Genomic DNA, 20,676 nt, shown 5'->3' with positions numbered 1-20,676 from the left:
GTGTTGGGCACATTTCTTGTGATCCGAAGCGAAACACATGTGTAATTGGGTTCCAACACCGGACCGCGACATAGAGGAACTGAAAGCAAAGCGAGGTGCGGCTCAAAGAAAAAAAAGCATTTAGGCCGAAACCACAAAAATTAACTTTTCTGACCCATCTAAAGTGGCAATCCAGTCTCAGAGCCTGTTGTTTAGAAGAATCTCCATCTTGAGAGAAAAATATCAAAATTTTGTTGTTCTGCCAGGAAAATAGCTTGGGATCACTTTTTATAGACTTTGAGAATGAGTAGTGTATAACAACTGCAATGAACTGACCGACATTACTTTTAGAGCTGACCGGCTTTCAATGACTGCCTAGATCAGAGCAGTTGTAGAGAGGGCAGGTCCTCATCTTGGCATATCGAAGCTATGTTTTGAGTTTTGTCTTGTTTGCATCCAATGTTGTTTAGTGTTTTTAGATTGTTTCTAGTTTTTTTTCTTGTCATTGCATTGTATTTTGTATTCTATCCAGTTGTTATCCAATTCAAGAATCAATTCAAGAGCAAGCATTCATAGTTGTTAACAGTCTTGCACAAGATATCATGCAAACGCCAATCAGTCATCATATGTTATGCAATACATGAGGACTCATGCAAAATATTATTTTCATACCTAGAGGGTCCACCCCTGATCATTGTTTTACAAGCAAAAACAAAAGAAAAATCTTCAAAAACAAAATACAAAGGTCTATCTGAAGCTAGTTCCTAACTACAAAGCAAAAGCAAAGAAATGAAAAGAAAAATCATCACTCCATCCTTGCCCTTTTCCTCCTTGGCTGCGAAGGAGGTGCGTCGCTGTCGTCACTGGGGCTGCTAAACTGCAAGTCAACCTCCTCTCCTTCGTCCTCTGGGGTCGTAAACCCGTCAAAAGACTCCTCAGAAGGTGAGCGTTGCCTCGCTTGACCTCTTCCCCGATCGGCCCATCCTCAGTCTCTCATTGGGCTCGTCTCCCTCTCCTCCCAATTGGAGGAGGTCCTGCGGATACTGCTGGCGTCAGCTCGAGCTGAAAAGAGTATAGGTATCAGTATGGACTAAGAGGAGTATAGACAGTATGGCAACAACATTGAACTAGTGAGAAAGTATACCTCAATCTCGTGAGTAGCTAGAGCGGTCTGTCTCCTCCGTACCATGATGAGCAGTCGGTCAATCGTCTGGAGGAGGTCATCAGCATATGCCGTGGGTACCTGCAAAACAATGGAAAGTTGAGTACACTGGAATAGGGTAATAAAGCATAGAGGCAAGAAAAAATGAAGTGCAATGGGCAAAAGTATAAATAAGTATATACCTGCTCGATGCCAAGAGTGATCACCAGCCTGCGGTCCCTCTCCTCGATATGCTCAAGAGGGATCTGCTCGAGTACTCTATTTGGACGCATGTATATGACCTCGGCAGGAATTGCAAGAGGCCCATGAATGGGAGCGGCAACCTCGGGAGATATGCGGGCTGCGGTAGCAGGGGCACCTCCAGCAGCAGCGGCAGCAACCTCGGGAACTGCGCATGCCACACCCTTGGTAAGAGGTGCCATCTCCTGGGTCTGTAAGAATATAACGAAGTCGCTAGCCTCATGGTATCTGTCACCGTCCTCCCTCTACATCAGGTGATCGATCAGAGGTCCGTCGTGAAGCTCATTGCCAATCCTCATAGTGGGAGGAGAAGGATGTGGAACATTGGGATCAACCTGGCCTCAGGTTTGGCGAAAAAACCGCTCTCTCGAGTAGTATGCCCTACCGAAAGGGCCCTCGAAAAGGAGCCTCCTATGCAGTAGCCCAGGGGTGCCAGTTAACCTGTGAATAGAATATGCAAAGCAAGTGGCTGATGTCAAAAGTCTAAATAGTATGGAAACAGTGCAGTATGGGACAACAGTATGGAAACAGTGTAGTATGCACACAGTATATAAAAGTTAAAGGCTAGTATTGTTACCCGATCTGCAGTGACGGCGTCGAAGGAGCGATGAAATAAGGGAAATCTCGGTCTACGCATTGACGACACTCAAACTGATAGTTGTAGTATCGAGAACGGGGAAATCTCGGTCTACGCATTGACGACACTCAAACTTATATAAAAGTTATAGTTGTAGTATGGAGCTCATATAGCAGTACAAGGTAGCCAGGCAGGCGCCACCCCAGTCATACTCTCCCACTCGATCTAGATGCACCAGTGCTCTTAAGATATAAGCCTCACGGTATTTTCCCTGTTCGCAAACAGGGTAGTACCGTAGAGATACAGAAGAATCTGTGAGCGTACTGGGTGACCTCCTTCGGAGTAGCTAGCTAAAGATCAGAAAAATGCTCCAAGAACCAACTGTACCTCACCATCCGAGGACCGGTAGTGTCTGGGATCGCTCTAAGGAGGTGAAGCTATGTGACCTTTCACTATGCTATATCAGGATCGAAGGGAATCGAGCTGCCAACTCTGACTTGCAGGCCGGTGAGCATCGCGAAATCATACGGGGTCAAAGTCATCTCCCCAATCGACGAGAAGTGAAACAAGTCCGTGGTGTCCCACCATCGCTTTACTAGGTCCTCATGTAGAAATAGGTCAACCCTCATCTACACCAATTCTAAGCAGAAGGGCCCGAATCCAGCCGTGTCGACTAATGCACAAACCTCTGCAAGGAGCCTCTCGTACCAGTACGTGGGGCCAAAAATAGACCCATAATCTCCGATCCTCCTAGCCATCACCTGTAGTATGGGACTGTTGTCAGTATCTGCAATACCTTGAAAGGAATTCAAATATGCATGTGTATGTGGCTGGTAGGTGGCCACATCAAATGGTCTCTCAATAAGGGGAGGCAACTCTGGCTCAAGAATGGGAGGGAGGACATCCTTGGCCTCTATGTCCTTACCTAGGCAGCTCCAATACCAATAATGGGGTTGGGGATGGGAAGTTCACCGCTAGCCATGAAGCAAAAGTGAGAAAAGTGGGAAAATGGAGAAAAGTGAGTGGGCGGGTGAATTTGAGTGCAAAACCCCAAAATCCCAAACCCTAGGGAGAGAAAATAAAGAGAAAGTGAAAAAATAAGAGGAAGAGGGGAAGTGTGGGTAAAGATGTGAGAAAGCAGGGAAAACCCCAAAACTCAACGAAATTAAATTTTGTTCGGTTCAAAACGTAAAGGAATGGGAGGGTTTTCGAAGAAAAATTCGTAAGGGCTGTTAGGTTTTGCAAAAATAAGGAAAATCTAGAAAGAAATGGGGCTTAGAGAGAGAGAGAGAGAGAGAGAGAGAGAGAGAGAGAGAGGGTTTTTTGGATGTAGGGTTGTGTGGAAGGAGGGTTGGGTTTGATTTAAACCAACCATGGGCGTGGCATTTGCCGAATCTGCCCTTGCCTCCATCGCGAGCCGACCGACACTATTTGAACCTGGCCGTACTTCGTTGGGTGCCGGCCGGCTCCAAATGTTAACCCAGTGTTGTTTTTGTTCAGCTCAGTGTGTGTTTCAGTGTTGGATTCCAATTTGGTTTGTGGAAAATAAAAGTGAAGAAAAAATAATAAAAAGGAAGGTGAAGAAAAAAAATAAGAAAAACAAAGAGGAAAAAAATCAAGAAAATATATAAAACAAAAATAGAGAGAAGAAAAAGGAAAAGAAAAAAGAAAAAAAGAAGAGAAATGATTTTGTACTCTGTTTTAATCCATTCAATTTGTTTAATCCATAGGCGCTTCGTAATTTGTTTAATTCAAATTTTGTGAATTCATAGTTGGGTATTTTATTAATTCGTTTGAGCTCGTAATTTGTTTTATTTAAAGTTATTCTGAAGTCATAATTATTTCGTTACTTGTTTAATTATTTAAGCTAAGTCTATTGGCAAACTTGTTTTTAAAATATGCTAATTCGAGCCTAGTCTTGAATTTGTGCATTTCTTTTGAATTGTGGAAACTCCTGTTTATGCTTTGTACTGTTTTCTCTATGGAGTTCATGGCTTTGTTTTCCTAGGCCTTCATAGGGTTGAGATAATCTCGCTCTATTCTGAAGTTGTTTGCTTCTTCGTTAAATACCCCTCATCCTTTTGCGTGAGACGTGTTAGGATTGTTCAACTTGGTTAAAAATAGCAAGTGCGCCTGTTTGTTCACACCACCCCTCCTCCTTACACGTGAGACGCGTTAAGATTGTTCAACTCGGTTAAAAATAGCAGGTGCGCCTGTTTGTTCACACCACCCCTCCTTATTTCATGTAAGACGTGTTAGGACTGTTCAACTCGATTAAAAATAGTAGGTGCCCCTGTTTTTTCACACCACCTCTCCTCCTTTCATGTGAGACGCATTTGGATTGTTCAACTCGATTAAAAACAGCAGGTGCCCCTGTCTGTTCACACCGCCTTTCCTCCTTTCGCGTGAGACATGTTAGGATCTCGAGTTCTTCGGTTAAACCTTGGGTGCGACGGGTATTTACATAGCCCTCCGTCTTCTTTGCGTGGGACGTAGGTAGGTTGGCGTCTTTCCTGCACGGGACATGGTTTAGTTCGCACTCTTTTTGTCCCCGTGTTTGTCTGCTTACCTCTTTTCATGTGAGACGCAGCTTGAGTTGTTCTGCTTTCGTTCAAACGTTGCATTCCTGCTTATGTTTATAGCATTGTTTCATTGCTTGTTATTTACATTCTTGTTCCATTGCATTGTTTCATTGCATGATCATAAGTTATGTTTCTTGCATACCTTGCCCTTGAACTGTGTTGGTTTGATTCCTTGCAAAGGGATACGTAGGCAACCTTTCGGTTCAACCTTTGATAATTGTATTTTGATTTGTTTTCTTGCCCAAGTCTTACGGCCTTGTCGAATGCGTCGTCTCTGGGCTTTGACATTACTCACGTCATTCCATGACTTCGAGTTTTGTCAAAGAGAGGCAACTGTAGACCCCTCATTTTTGACCGCCCACAAGACTTGGACGCTTTGTCCTGTGCACTCGATGATGAAGTCGTGTTGATTGCGATTCGAATTCTCAACAAAGAAATGTAGGCTCGCACTCCAAAACCAATTCCAAACCGTTAATATTCATACTATTCTTACCCTAGAAATTTATTTTTGACCATTGTACCACTTTACCCTGAGTTTGAAACAGAGGAATCGGAAATACATTAGGAGCCGGCTATACCACACTAGGAGCCGGCCATAGCTATTGGGAGCCGGCCGGCTCTCGATAGCAAGAAACACTATTCTGCACGAGAATGGGCTAGCTATCCATTTTTGAAGATATTTCTGACCTATTTTTCTCAAATTCTATAAATACACGCATATACCTTAGTGTTAGAGGTTGGAAAAATTTCAAAGAAGCTAAATAACCCTTGAGAGCTCTTTCTTCTTATGCAAGCTACCTTTGAGATATTTGATCATCCATGTACTATATCTATATACCATATTTATATACCATAGCCAACCTTAGAGCAAGAACTTAGAACCTTGGTTGAGCTTTGTGTAGCACAATTCAAGCTTGAGAGTGTGCTTAGATCAAGTTTGGTTTACAAACAAGAACTTACTTTTTCAAGAGGTATAAACTTACCACCTTTCTCTTGCTTTCATTTCTGTTTTTCTCTATCTCTTTCTAGTGCTTTTGTATTGTTTTGATCCTATTTTAAGTGTTAGAACTTGGGTTTGAATAGCTACCAAATGGTAGAGAGGGTTCACATCCTTTCTTGCTCTCTACTTCATAGCTCACCCTTGTTCTACCCTCTTTTATTTGCCTTTTAAACTGATTTTCAGAGTTTAATAAAGGCTAAAAAACATGGTTTGAGGTCTCAAAAATAGAGAGGTTAGCCATCTCTCCTTATTTTTGTTCATTAGCCTTGTATATCCTTGTTCTTTTCTACCCTTTTATGCTCTTTAAACATGATTTTTAGCCACTGTTTTTAGCATATTAGGGGTTGTTTTAGGGCTGTTGTAATTTATTTAATCAGTGTATGCTTTGAATGTCTAGCTTGTTGTGTTGTAAGTTTTTATATCTAGCTTGTTTGTTGTGTCACACAAGCTTTTATAGTTTTTCTTTAGTTAATTTTCGTGTTGAAGAGTCTCATTCTAATAATTGAACTCGTAATCATTTTTGCAACCTTCCTTTTTTCTTCTTTTGTTTTGTTTTGAGAATTGCTTCAACCGATCAACGGTTATTCAAAGCATAAGAAAGAAACCTATGCTCAATGGCTTAACCTCTACGGAGGTTCATCGTCAAGGCATACGCTGTCTTTTATACCAAGAATCACCTCTCGTTTGACGTTTTCTTCTCATTTAGTGGACTTAAACATCATTTTGGACAAATTGATTAAAGAATGGCAAAGACTAGTAAAATCGACTTAAAATGAAATAAATCGACATAAAGAAAATGTTTAGAGTTGGTTGGATTCGGTCGAACGTTATGTCGAGTCCATCACTCCGGGAATTGTCATGTATCAATCCATGATACATTGATAAGACTTGGTGCGCGTCTATTTTCCTCTTTGAGCCTTTATGATAGGAGGAAAGAGTGGTTTTCGATTACATTTATCAATTTTGTCCAAACATGCTCAGGATCATCAAGCCATCCAATTGTGCACGTTGGTGGTTTCAGACTCAAAATTGTTCTTCTCTTGAGTTTCCCATGACAGAGAAAAGCAGAAGGGACAAACAGGGCCTAGAGAGGCTCTATTTGCACTGTTCTTACTTTAGAGCACAAAACACTTTTTGGCATAAAATTTAGTGCCGGCTGGCACTTTTTGGGTCTGACCGAAGCTCATTTGGGCCCGGCTGGCTCCAAATGTTTGGTAAGCAGTGAGCTGTTGACAGAAACAGTGGGTAGTGGCTGATGGTGAGGTAGAGCAGTTTGGGCAGATAGAGCAGCTTCTGGGCACTGCGCGTGCGATCATTGTGCCTCATTGATTGTTTGTATTAAATATTACCGTTGTAATTATTATTAGTGTAATTATCATTGTTGTAATATCCTTGTTGCAATTATTATTTTATATAACGTCTTTGTTGTAATAAATTAGGTAGATTAGCTTTAGTGTCCCTTGGAAGTCAATTACCTTAGCTAGTTTTAAATTCGTTAGTATTCATTTGGGTTAGTAATAGTTAGCTATTAATTCGGATATTTGGACATTTATTTGCACCCTCTTGCGTGAGGGCAAAATATATAATAACATGTATGTCGTCCAACCCCCATTTCTTTCTCCATTTTATTTACCCGCTTATAATGGTAGCATAGAACATCATGGTTTCTTAGCATTTCCCATGTTTGCATACACTCGTCTCGCATGCATTTATGGTTCGGCTCATCATAGTAACTGATGTCGCATTCAACTCTCTTAGATAAATACATGATTTATCACATGTCTTGACTGGAATCGTATACCATGCTAGTAGCCGAGCCTATTTTCTTGCATGATTGTACGTGTCACATTAGTCTTTTTACATAAGTTAGGAGCATACATGTTTTCTAATTATTTTGGTTTGTTTGGCTTGCTTTGGAGTACTAGGTGAGTACTTATTGCTTTAGCATATCGCTTTGTACGTTTGTGTTGCCATATCAAGCATGATTCCATGAGGCTAAGTGCTTAAGTGATATATCTGTTTGAATGCCTATTGATGAAAGCCAATTGCTTGAATTGGAATAATTTGAGTAATGTACATATGAGATCACTTTTTCAAGTGGTACATATTCTAAACAATTTTCAAACAAACATAAAATCAAAGAGTTCTTACTTTTGCAAATTAGTCTATACTTGCGTGCATTACCTACTAAATTAGCTTAATAATCAGAACAAGAGCATATAATGTAAATAAGAATCACATCATGATTAGTAGAGGTTGATTTTTAATTGGGTGAGTAGGGTGCTCAAGTCATGACATTCCCCTCTCATACCTAAGTTCCCGAGCCGAAACATTTTGGTGATGACGGATAAGTGGCCTTTGGCACGAGTCTCAGGTTTCCTAAATTTTTCAAAATATTTAGGTAGCGACTCTGTATCTGGGAAAGCAGTCCATTTTTGACATTTTGATTCAAAATAGATTTTCTAAAAGAATTGCTGGATTTGGACTCATTTGTGTCTATCTATTTCACATTGCACTTATGGAATCAGATTTAGAATCATGGGAGTTCAAATTGTAGGGCTAATCGTATCCGAAAAGAGCACGAAAAACAAGCTATAGTTTGTGTCAAAGTGCCTTACTTGTCAGCAAGTGAAGGCTGAATATCAGAGGCCAGTGGGTTTGTTGCAACCCTTGCCTATAGCCGAGTGAAAGTGCGAGCATGTCACGATAGATTTTTTTTGTGGGCCTTCCGAGGACTCAACAGGGTAGTGATGCAATTTGGATGATAGTTGACCAGTTGACCAAGTCAGTGCACTTTATGCCTATACGTATGAATGACTCGGTAGATTATCTTGCCGACTTTTACATTCGAGACATAGGGAGGTTACACAGGGTCTCTGTGACGATTGTTTCGGATAGAGATCCACATTTCACAGCTGGGTTGTGGCAGAGCTTACAGAGTGCCTTGGGCACGAGATTAACCTTTAGCACTGCGTATCATCCTTAGACTGACGGGCAGTCCGAGCGTACTATTCAGATTTTAGAGGATATGCTTTGGCGTTGTGTCCTTGACTTTAAGGGTTCGTGGAAGAGACACTTGCCTTTAGTGGAATTTGCCTATAACAATAGCTTCCAATCGAGTATTGGCATGGCGCCATTTGAGGCCTTGTATGGTTGACCGTGTAGATCCCCTGTGTATTGGGCTAAGATGGGTGATGCACCTATGTTGGGTCTAGAGTTAGGCCTCATTTGGGAAGGGCCGGTTTAGCCAAAAAGTCAAAAAATTACTAAAAAAGTCAAAAATCAACAACCCATATCAAAAAGTCAAAGATTCTTTTTTCTCTCTACTTTTTGCACATCTTTTCGTAAAAAGCCAAAAAGTCATCCCAAACATACTAGTTTTTTTTAGCTCATATTTTAGCCAAGTAGCTAAAAAGTTACTAAATTAGCCTATTCCCAAATGGGGCCTTAGTCCAGGAGACGAAAAAGAAAGTTGCACTTATCCATCAGAGGTTGGTTACGACATAGAGTCGCCAGAAAAGTTATACCGACCGTAAGAGGAGACCTTTGTCTTTTGATGTGGGAGACCATGTATTCTTGAAAATATTAGGTAGGAGAGATTTGATAAGGTTTGGAAAAAGTAGGAAGTTATCCCGTCGATTCATTGGGCCTTTTGATATCCTTGAGCGGATTGGAGAAGTAGCTTATTGTTTGGCCTTGCCATCATACCTTTCCGGGGTTCATGATGTGTTTCATATTAGCATGCTTCGGAAGTATGAGCTGGATCCATCACACGTGCTAGATTGGACCGACTTAGAGGTAGATGAGGATGTCTCATATGAGGAGAGGCCAGTGAGAGTCTTGGATACCTAGGATCAAGTCTTGCGAGGCAAGACAATTCCCTTGGTTAAAGTATTGTGGAAACATCATGGGGTTGAGGAAGCAACTTGGGAACGTGAGTTGAAAGTTCGTGAGAAGTATTCAGACTTATTTGTTGATGTTTGAGCATATATTGAAATTTTGTTTATGTTAATGAAACATAAAAGCATTGTATATGTTTTGAGAATATGGAAACATTGTGGGTGTTTGGGAAGTGGATTTTTATGTAGATTTTTTTAGTTGTAGGATATTATTAGAGAAATTTTTTTTGGTGTTTGGGAAGATAGTTAGGCTTTTTTGTGGTTGGATGTGATGTTTGTGAGAGAAAAAGTGAAATGATTATGGGGTTGGATATGGTACTTTGTTTGGATTTGTTTTTTTTTTTTTTTGATTTTGCAAAAACTGTCTTTTAGTGGAAAAAACAAAAAAAAAACCAAAAAAAATCTTGCCAAACACTGCCATTGTATATGTTGTGTATGATTTGAAAACATGGATTTAATGAAAACATTGTAAATGTTTTGGGAAAATGTGAATTATATTTTCAATGTTGGAACTTGTGTATCGAGTTGATGAGAATGGATGGCCGGAGAATGGGTCATGGTATTGGAATTGATGAATTATCATTATTGTGTTTGGTTTAAACTTAAAACTTTATTTAAAATTTCGGGGACGAAATTCCCTTAGAGGGGAGATTATAACGATTCTGGTTTAGACCCGACCCATTTTGCTTTCTGGACTCGGGTTTCATGGTTTCATATTGTTGTTCATGTCTTGCTTTCCTTATACATCTTTAAATTTGGTTATTGGATTGTAGTGGTTGTGTTTGGAACATGTTGGTTGCTTAGTTTTCAAACCTTTGTTACTAAGGATTTTACTCCTCTGCTTGAGCAGCGCTTCTTGCACTCGAGCGGGCTTTGTGAACTCTTAGTACTTTTGCAGGTCTGCCAAATTACTGGCAGAGTGTATTCTACGCCTGAACAGTTCCTTCTACGCTCTAGCGGGCTTAGCTTGAGTGGCCTTTCTTGCACTCAAGCGTTGGTCTATTGTCTGCAAAACTATTGGGAGTGTGCATTCTGCGCTCGAGCGGAACAACTTGTTGTGTCTGACGCTCGAGCATCACTTCTTGCGCTCGAGCGAACTGTGCGTATATCAGATCGTAATAGCACATTTTTACATAAGCTTTTCATATCTTTTTCTCTCAAAACCCTAGATGTAGAGCCTCTCTCTCTCTAAAACCTACATTCTCTTTAGATTTTCACCTAGATCTAGTGATTTTTCTACCCGTGTGCCTTTGTTAAAAAGGTAAAGCATCTTAAGGGCTACGTTTTGATCCGAATAGAACTTGGTTTCGGTGTCTTTGAAGATCCTCCACTGCTTCCTTTAGTCTCTTAAACTTGAGATAAGGACTCTCTACACTCTTCTATGAGTTTTGGCTTAGTTATTTGTTGATGTGTAAGAAATATTAGAACTTGAAGTGATTTTGAACAAACCTAAGATTTTGGTTTAAAATCAAAAGAAGGGTTTTCAAATATATGTATTAAAAATAGTTATGAGAGTAGATGTGAAGTTATATTGTGATAAATTTGTTAATTTTGATACTCGAGATGGATTTTGGAAGAAAAAGAGAGTTTTGCCCTAAAATGTCACAAATAGTTATTTTGTATAAATTAATGAAATTGGTATTTGGAATATGAGATTGAATAGATGTTCATATAAATGGTGGAGTTGGATATGTGTTACCTCTCACCTATGGAAATTTAGATAATTTATCTGTCTTAAAGATTGTATATCTGTTTAGAAATGTCTGTTTTGGGCTATTGGTGGAGGAGAGCTATGATTGTTGTAAAAATTGCATGAGGATTAGGTGAATTGAAACTAATATCTTATCTGTTGTCAGTGAATATGACTATGTCTTTAATACATTGTATATGTATGATGTTTGGGAGAAGAAAGGGGATGTACTCCATGTTTGGGAGAAAAAATGGGATGGACTCCATTGAATTAAGTTGGCCTGTGTATCCAAGGTGAAAGTCCCAAAAACCGTATGTATACACGGGTGCTGATTCTTGCGGACGAAATATCCGTAAAATGGCAAATAAAAGTGTTTGGATAATGGTTGTGTTGGATTGAAACTCATTAAGTTGTACCCTCAATTTGGTTATCTGAACGAATTGGTGAATGACTCATGAAATGAGATAAAACGGTGAATGAATCATGAAACTAGATAAAATGAATTGAGGTAACCTGAATTGTGATATAAAGTTTAGCATGGCATAGTTTTGCAAAAGAGTTATAAATGATTTTTATCATGGGCATTGAATAGGCATCTCATACTTATATATCATAGTTAAGATTCATATATTGTGTTACATTGTTTTTACTGAGTTTTAGCTCACTCTATTTGGGAAAAATCATTTTCAGATGGTAGAGATATGCCTCCGCCATGACAGTAGTATGAAGAGATTTGGAGTAAGAGTTTCTTTTTGATTGTATTTGCTTTGTATTTTACTTTTTGATTGTATTTGCTTTGTATAGCCAAGGGCTTAATTGTATTGAGTTAGACTCATTTTTGTTGTAACCAAGTAATGATTCAGAAAGATATAAACCTTTAGGGCAGATGAATATTTGTTTAGCTTTCATTACTTTTTACTATTTTGTAACACATGCTGTAGATTCAGGATGAACTGTTTATGAATTTATATCGCATGTGTCACTTTTTGTATATTAACTCTGATGAATGAAAGTACTTTGTTTCAACTTTATTTCCGTCTATGAGATGAGTTTCTCATATTTATTTTGGGGCGTTACACAAACTGTCGTTGAAAGTTAAAAATTAATAAATTTTTTTGTGACTTTTTTTTAAACTATCGCTAAAACTTATAATTAGTGACATTTTGTTACAAAATTTTCAAATTGTCGCTGAAGATTAACAATTAATGACCTTTTTTAATAGTGTTTGATGAAAAATACCGTTAATTATCATATGACCTATTAGATAATAAGTCCACCTATTAGGCCCTACACGTAAGTCTCCTAAACTATATAAACGTTAAAATGGATCTCCTAAATTATTGAAAAAATCACTTAGACTCCTAAACTATAAAAGCATACAAATAGACCTTATAAACTATAAGTGTACCAATTAGACCCGTAACAGAAGGGGTCAAAGTATAACACACCAATAGTTTAAGGGATCAATTTGTATACTTTTATAATTTATGGGACAAAGTGATATTTAATTTAAGAGGTTTATTTGTACGTTTTTATAATTTAAGAGGTTAAAATGATATTTCTTAATAATTTAGGAGATTTCAATATAAATAACCCTAAAAATTATGAATCATATGTAGACATAAAATACACAAAAGCACAAGATTCACGTTACTAATTCCAAAAGTATGGCTACATCTATTATCACTACAAATTTTACTATTTTTCATATCAATAAAGTAAAAATTTTACGAAAACATGAAATTACAAGTACTGAAAGATACAATGCATGGAGAGAGATACGAAAAGTACAAATTATCCGTATCATTGCTACCATCCATATAACTAACCTCACGGCTTCACGGATTTTTTTATAGAAAAAAAAAAGAAAAACCAAAAAAAGAAAAAAGAAAAAAAAAAGTTAAGAAGAACTTAATTACAAAACAACAAAAATCAACTTGAATCCCCAAAAAAACAAGCCAAGCAATACAAAGCTCCCATAACCAAAGCAAACACTTTTAATTAAATATTTTTATCAACAAAAGTTACAAGCGAGATACAAATATATCCATTACAACAAATAAAAGTTTCAAGAACTAAACCTTTTATCCTAAAAGAAAAAATTATATTACAAAAAATATTTATGAATCAATTTCTATCATCGTGAAGATAGTCATTAAAACATCATCTAAAAAAGTAAAAAAAATGGACTTTTAGCAACAATTTTAAAAATTTTGCTAATAAATGTATTTTTAGGGATAAAATAATTTGATCCCAAAAAAATTTATTTTTTTAGAGAAAAATTTTGATCTCAAAATGATAGATAATTTATTACCAAATATCTAATTTTATTACTAAAAATATAATAATCATACTTTTAATAACAAAAATATGTCATTCCTAAAACGTGAACTTGCCCCTATATTTTTGTCTGTCAAACTTTAATATGGTTGTCAGCACTCCCCAACGCAAAAGACAAAAACAAAAATTACTACATATTTATAAAAAAATAAAATAATTATAATCTATATATATTATATAAGGGAAAGGCGATTTTTAAGAACATTAATTATGAGATCTCCCAACTCCCGAACTAATTTTGTTAAGTTGTTAAATTTTAAAGAATTAAAAAAAGAATCTACTGGTTATATAGTTCCTTAAGTCAAAAAACAAAAAATAAAGTTCTAATTATTTATGATTTTGAATTTTAAAATTTAAAATAATATGATAAGTTACCCTCACTCTTATAAAAAATAATGTTAATCAAAACAATTCAAATAAAAAAACAATAAATGTATTAATTATCTATGATTTTGAATTTCCAAAATTCAAAATAATATAATAAGCTACGCTCACACTTTCCAAAAATAATATAAATCCTAAAACTTTAAAAATCCAATCAAATTAAAAATTAAATACAATTCTATTTTCAGAATATCCAATATTTGATCATTTTTTCAGCCCAGCCAACTCCTCTCCAAATTTAATGATGTAAAGGTTAGTCTTTCTTTTTGCCAATAGTCCAAACTTATTTCAAGTTTGTTTGTTTGTGAATTTTTTTTTTTAAATTTCTATTTTCGTGTGGGTATTTTTTTTTTATATGCCTTTTTTTCCAATGTATTTTTTTTTCTTCCCAATGTTGTTATTTTTTCTTTTGATAATATTATTATGAGTTATATATATATATATATATAGAATATGACGTCTTATATTGTTCTTTACGATTTGACCATTTTTTTTAATTTCCTAAACAAAAATTTTAAAATTTTTGTATTTGTAAAAAATTAAAAACTTTTAATTGACTTGCCTATCTATAAGTAAAATTTTAAATAATGAACACTGTTATATAATTTATGGATTTTAAAAAAAATTATCACCCATATATGGAATAAGAAAAACTAGAACCACATATTTTTGTTTTTCATTTTTTTTTTATTTTTAACTCTTTAAAACTCTAACGGTACATTTTCTGTCTCCAACATTGCCTTTTTAAATTTGCAAAGATAAAAAATTAGACTGGAGATGCATAGTGGTTAGCAGAAGTGGTGAGTATGGCGACAACAAGGATGATGATGAGCTCAGTCAGAGTATTGTTTGGGTGGGTTTTGAAAATGTGAATATTACTTAAAAGAATAGTAGATAGTTTAAATGATGAATTGATTTAGAAAACTAATGTGTGGTTGAGAGTAAGTGTGAATTTTACTATATAAAAATTGAATATGGATCATATATTGTTTTTTTTATATATAATTTTGGGTACTTTTGTATAACTAAAAAACATTATTGTGATCACATGCTACTTATTATCTGATATATTATTGTAATGATTTTTATTATTAATGTCTATTATCAATGTAGTGGTGAGACGTCACATGATAAATAAAAATATGTTTTGTTATTATTATTGATAATATATTTTTTTATTTGTTTTTTACAATGTTCAAAAAGTAATTTATGTTCATTGTTAGTTTTTGTAGATGAGAAGTCAAAAATAAATTACATATAATTCAAGTTATAACAAATTTGAGATTGAAAAGGAAAGTTCAAAAGAAATTATAATTATATATAATTTTAAAATATTTGTAAAAAAATACAAAGAAAAATTGGAACTATAAATTATAAAGGTAAACTACAAATATACCCTCTGAGGTTTGATTAAAATACGAATCACCCCTGTGATTCTAAAAATTACATTTCACCCCTGAGATTTATAATTTCATAACAAATCGTCCATTTTATTAATAAATCATCAAATCAATTAACAGTTTTTAATGATGTTAGAAATATATTTTAATTAATAATTTAAGTAATTTTATTATTGTATAGAAAATTATGAATTGATTTTTTTAGTTAATTATGTTAAATAAAAAATTCTGACAATGGAGTATTTGTAACTTTTTAAATATAATTATCAAACAACTTAATTCTATTATGAAAAAAATTAAATGAAAAATTGATCAAATTTAAATTTATAATTATTAAATATTTTTAATAAGCCATTAATTTTTTATTTAGGTTTTAGCTTGATCTAATCCTAAATAGTTTTTCAGATATAAATATATCAATAATAGACAAATTTTAAGAATGATAAATATATTGATAGTTTCTGCATTTTGTCTCGTGTCAATTTGGTCTCTATAATTTCAATTAGCTTTATTTTGGCCATTAATTTTAGATTTTGTATCAATTTGATCTAATTGATAATGCCGGTTAAAGTTTTTGAAAGAAAATAGTAATTGAGTTGGTTGAGAGTAATTTACTGAGTTAAACAAGTTTATAATTTTGTCTATAAAAGTATAACAGATGCTGTGTATTTTCAATAAATAAACACTAGCAATTATAACAATTGGATCAAATTGAGACAAAATTATAAATTTAGAGTCAAAATCGAGAAAATTAAAATTGCAAGAATAAAAATAACACAAGAGTTAAAATATATGGACCACGAATGCAATTTATCCTTTTAAGAATAACTACATAATTTCTTAATTAATTTTAAAATTGTTAATAAATATACCAAACAAATATGTACATATTTCCTATTTTTGTTATAAATTTTAAATACATATATATATATATATATATACTAATTAAAAACTAAATAAATAGGTGGGTTTACTAACTCATGGATTGGACATCAACTAAAATGATTCTCCAAGGACCAGGCTTAAATAAAGTATTATTGGCAAAAAAAGCGACTTGAACTAAATTTTTTTAGCTACTTTTTAGTGTTTAATTCAATATTAGAACCCCAAAATTAGCTTATATCAGTTACGAACTGATAAACTATGATAAAATTTAAATTTATTAGGATTAAAAAAAACCTACAATGGCCACGTTTGGCAAGTGTTCCTTTTAGCCAAAAAGTCAAAAAATTACTAAAAAAACCAAAAAGCCAACAACCTATACCAAAAAGTTAAAGATTTCATTTTCTCTCTACTTTTTGCACATCTTTTCGTAAAAAGTCAAAAAGTCATCCCAAACATACTTATTTTTTTTACATCACATTTTAGCAAAAAAGTCAAAAAGTTACTAAAAAGGCCTGTTCCCAAACGAGAGTGGCTCTATCTTAGGTAATTTTTCATATATAACTGTTCATTTATTTGTTTTAAACATAAATATATAGTTTATTTTAAACTAAGTTCAAATTTTTTAATAAGTACGAGTAAAATATGTCAATATTTCTTATTTTTATTATAAAAAAAAAATACTTACAAATATCTATTTATTATTAATAAATAGATAGGTCAAATGATTCATATAAGTTGGGAATAGACTAAGGTAATTTTTAGTAATTAGGTAAAGGATAGTTGTCACGCTCTGACTTTTATTATGAGAATCCATTACCAAATCCATTGTAATAATTCCTTTAGTTGAGAACATGAACAAAAATAAATAATGACATTTTCTCATGACAACAATGAATGATATAAATAAGACATGGTACGATACCCTTAGGCTTATATTGAATAACAATAAATAAAACAAAAGGGGTTTACCCTTATACAATACATAGCACACCGGCAATAAGTAAAGGGCTCCGCGGCCAACAATTAAAAGATTTCAAGTCATACATGATTCCTCCAGCCTTGTACTTGAAAAAGTTTATCAACACGTGGGATGAGCACTAAGCCCAGTAGAGATTCCAGAAATTCTAACCAATCATAACATATAGATAAAAATGATCATGAATGCATCAAGACATACCATATAAATAGTGTGACATTTAATATTTAAAATATACACATATAACTGTGTTTTTCTCAAAACGTTCCTCTAGACACAATTCGATATAAAATCCTTTCCTCTCTCTCACATTCCCATCATTCCTCCCAAAAGAAAATGTTTTAAAATCCCATTATTTCTTTGATAAAACTTCTCACGTTAACATAAAAGAGTTTCACTTAAACACCTTTTCTGAAAATATAACCCCACATATAAATCATAATCCTCATCCTACCTCTCAATACACCATAAGCCTTTACATCCCAATATTTATATTTACAACCTTCTCTAGCCATTGGTCTAAGGATTTAAAAATGTGATTGGTATGAAACCGTTAACACGTATATACATTCAAACGAAATAGCCGACGTAATACATACTACCAATCTCATTTCCACAATATGAAAACCGATAACATGAATATATATATATCCAAACGAGATAACTGATGTAATATATACTACCAATCTCATCTTCATCAGCCTGCAGTACGGATGGTAGATCCAACAATACCAATAACACATAACATTTTACTGTACTCACTCGGAAGGAGGTGCTCCTCATGTCATACTTTACCAGGCTCAAACCGGAAAGGAACGAAGAACCTATCACAATGCGCAACGCTTTGTTGGTTAAGATACGACGGGAAATGGACCCCATTTTCATATGTTATTGGACGCAAACCGGAAGGGACGAGGAAATCTCTGTTAAGGTGCCACGTTTTGCCAGCTCAACACGGCGGGAAACAGACCCCCAAACATCATCACAATAAAAATATAATCACGCTAACCGACATCAATAATACACGGCGTAATACATACACCTAGTCCGATCACCACCATAACAATCACTATTAGTTAATTACATTAACTCATTTCTTTCAAAATATACTCCGCGAACCACCTTCCACACATGTTTTCCTTTATTTCAAACATTTTTAAAACACATCATGGAGCACTAAACATCAAAACCATAACTATTTAGTAATAGTCTCATAACAGAAACAACATTTATAAATCTTCCAATTACCTCTTTAACAACATAATTCATAACTCAACAATGGAATTGTCTATTTACAATGTCCACTTACAACTAACAACAAATCATATCATATCACATAGTCCATCCTACACTAAGCACACATGCCATATATCTAACATCAATCAATACCATCCTCCACCGATGGCCAAGGACAAACTCTAGATGCCAATTACATAATCCGAAATAATAGATACACCCTAAGGTAATTCCACATTCCCGTTCATCATAAACTCTCAAGTTTTATAAAAAAAAAGGTAATTAGTTCCATTTTGTTTTGAAAATAAAACCTTACTACTCCAAATCCCAACAAACACTACAAAGGCCACGTCCACCAACATTAATCCAAAACCTCAATTATTCCTAAACAACCACATCATAATCCCAATTCCATTTAACATTAAATTTCTCTTTGATATCTCAAAACAATAAACACAATACCAAACCTTTCCAATTTATATCCTAAACATGATTTATTACCTACAACCAATTATACACACAACCCGCGAACTCACCAATATAAATCCAAATTGACCCATATGCTTTTTAACAAAAACCAAACACAATGAACAATGAGCAGAAACAGGACATGAACAACCATAAAAGGCACTGAAATCCAGATCCAAAACATTAACGGGTTAGATTCAAACCAGGGTCGCTATAACAGTTGTCATAAATCTAATGTTAAGCCCAAATTTAATATCACAAGTGAATCCTAATTCATTTTTACGTAAATCTTATAATATAAGACAAATAATAATTTTGATGCTAGACAAATTTTTAGACTTTACAAAACATGAAACAATTAATATATTGACAAATGTAATTTACCACTATCATATGATAAATTAAATTTACAAAATTTATAAGACGAAATGCATTTATATTTTATCATAAATATATTTTTTGTGATTTATTTTTTAATTTTTCCTAATTAAATTATGACATGTATTTGTTATTAAGAACTTAGAGTACACAATTAATGACATAAGAATATATATAAAAAAATTCTTATATTTAATGGTGATAAAAATAAATAAAATTCAATTTATTCTAAATCATTTTTTCTAAATATTCTAGATAATTTTTTTTAGATTATTATTTAATTTTAAAATTAATTTTTCATTATTTGTTTACACCCATACATAGCACGAGTGACTATACTAGTTTCTTGAATGTAAAAATATCAAAATATCCATGCTACTGAACACTAAACTACCCAAAAAACCACTCAAAAGTCCAAGAAGGGAGGGAAAAAAATTCTAAATTCTTTATAATGAATTACTTGTAATATCTCAAAATAATGTTGTTTTGAGAAAAAAAAAAATTGTCCAATATATTATAGAGAATTCAAATTAAAAAAACAAAAGAAAAACTAAGGCAGCAGTTCGTTCACATGCCCTTTCAAGTCCACGTAGTGATGGCAATATATATAGATGTATCACCATAAGCAATATAACGACAGCCAAAGGGAAATGAAATCATTTGCAACATCTGACAATTTCTCACCATAAATGCCTACTTATGAAACAGAACCATTTATAAATACCGGGGGTTTTGACTGAAGAATTGTTGAGTTTGAATATATTTTCATAATGTCCTCTGCTCACTTACAATGATACATATATACATATCAGATACAATGCTAACAATCCTAACTAACTAACCATCTCTAACTAACTCTGTTATAGCTAACCACTTCTAACTAACTCTGTTACAGCATATGATCATATGTGACATAGTACACTATATACTAAACTACAACTCCATTGTGATCTGCTGGATTATGAGCTGCTACAGATGGACTGTGATTATGAGCTGCTGCAGATGGTTCGCTATCATCCCCTGTCAAGCGAATGGGCGAAGGGGAGACCATGAGCATGTGAGTCAAATAGGAGAAGCGAGTGGTGGAAAGGGGCTTGCTGAAAATATCAGCTAACTGGTCTGTTGTGGGAACATACTTGAGAAGGAATTGGTGGGCTGCAACTTTGTCGCGAACAAAATGGCAGTCAACTTCGATGTGTTTGGACCTGCTATGAAATACCGGATTGGTAGCCAAGGATATAGAGGATGGGTTATCACACCATAAGATGGGAGGAGAGGTGTGAGGAATAGAGAAATCAACAAGCAACATTTGAAGCCAAGTTAACTCTGCTGCAGTATGAGCTAAAGAGCGGTATTCTGCTTTGGTGGAAGAGCGAGATATTGTGGATTGCTTTTTGGAAGAGCATGAAATCAGATTATTGCCCAAGTAAACACAATAGCCAGAAGTAGAACGTTTGTCAGTTGGATCCCCAGCCCAATT

The sequence above is a fragment of the Camellia sinensis genome, chromosome 11 (assembly GCF_055761805.1).
Source record: "Camellia sinensis isolate YWXY chromosome 11, ASM5576180v1, whole genome shotgun sequence".
NCBI lineage: Eukaryota > Viridiplantae > Streptophyta > Magnoliopsida > Ericales > Theaceae > Camellia > Camellia sinensis.
This window is presented reverse-complemented; position numbering follows the sequence as displayed.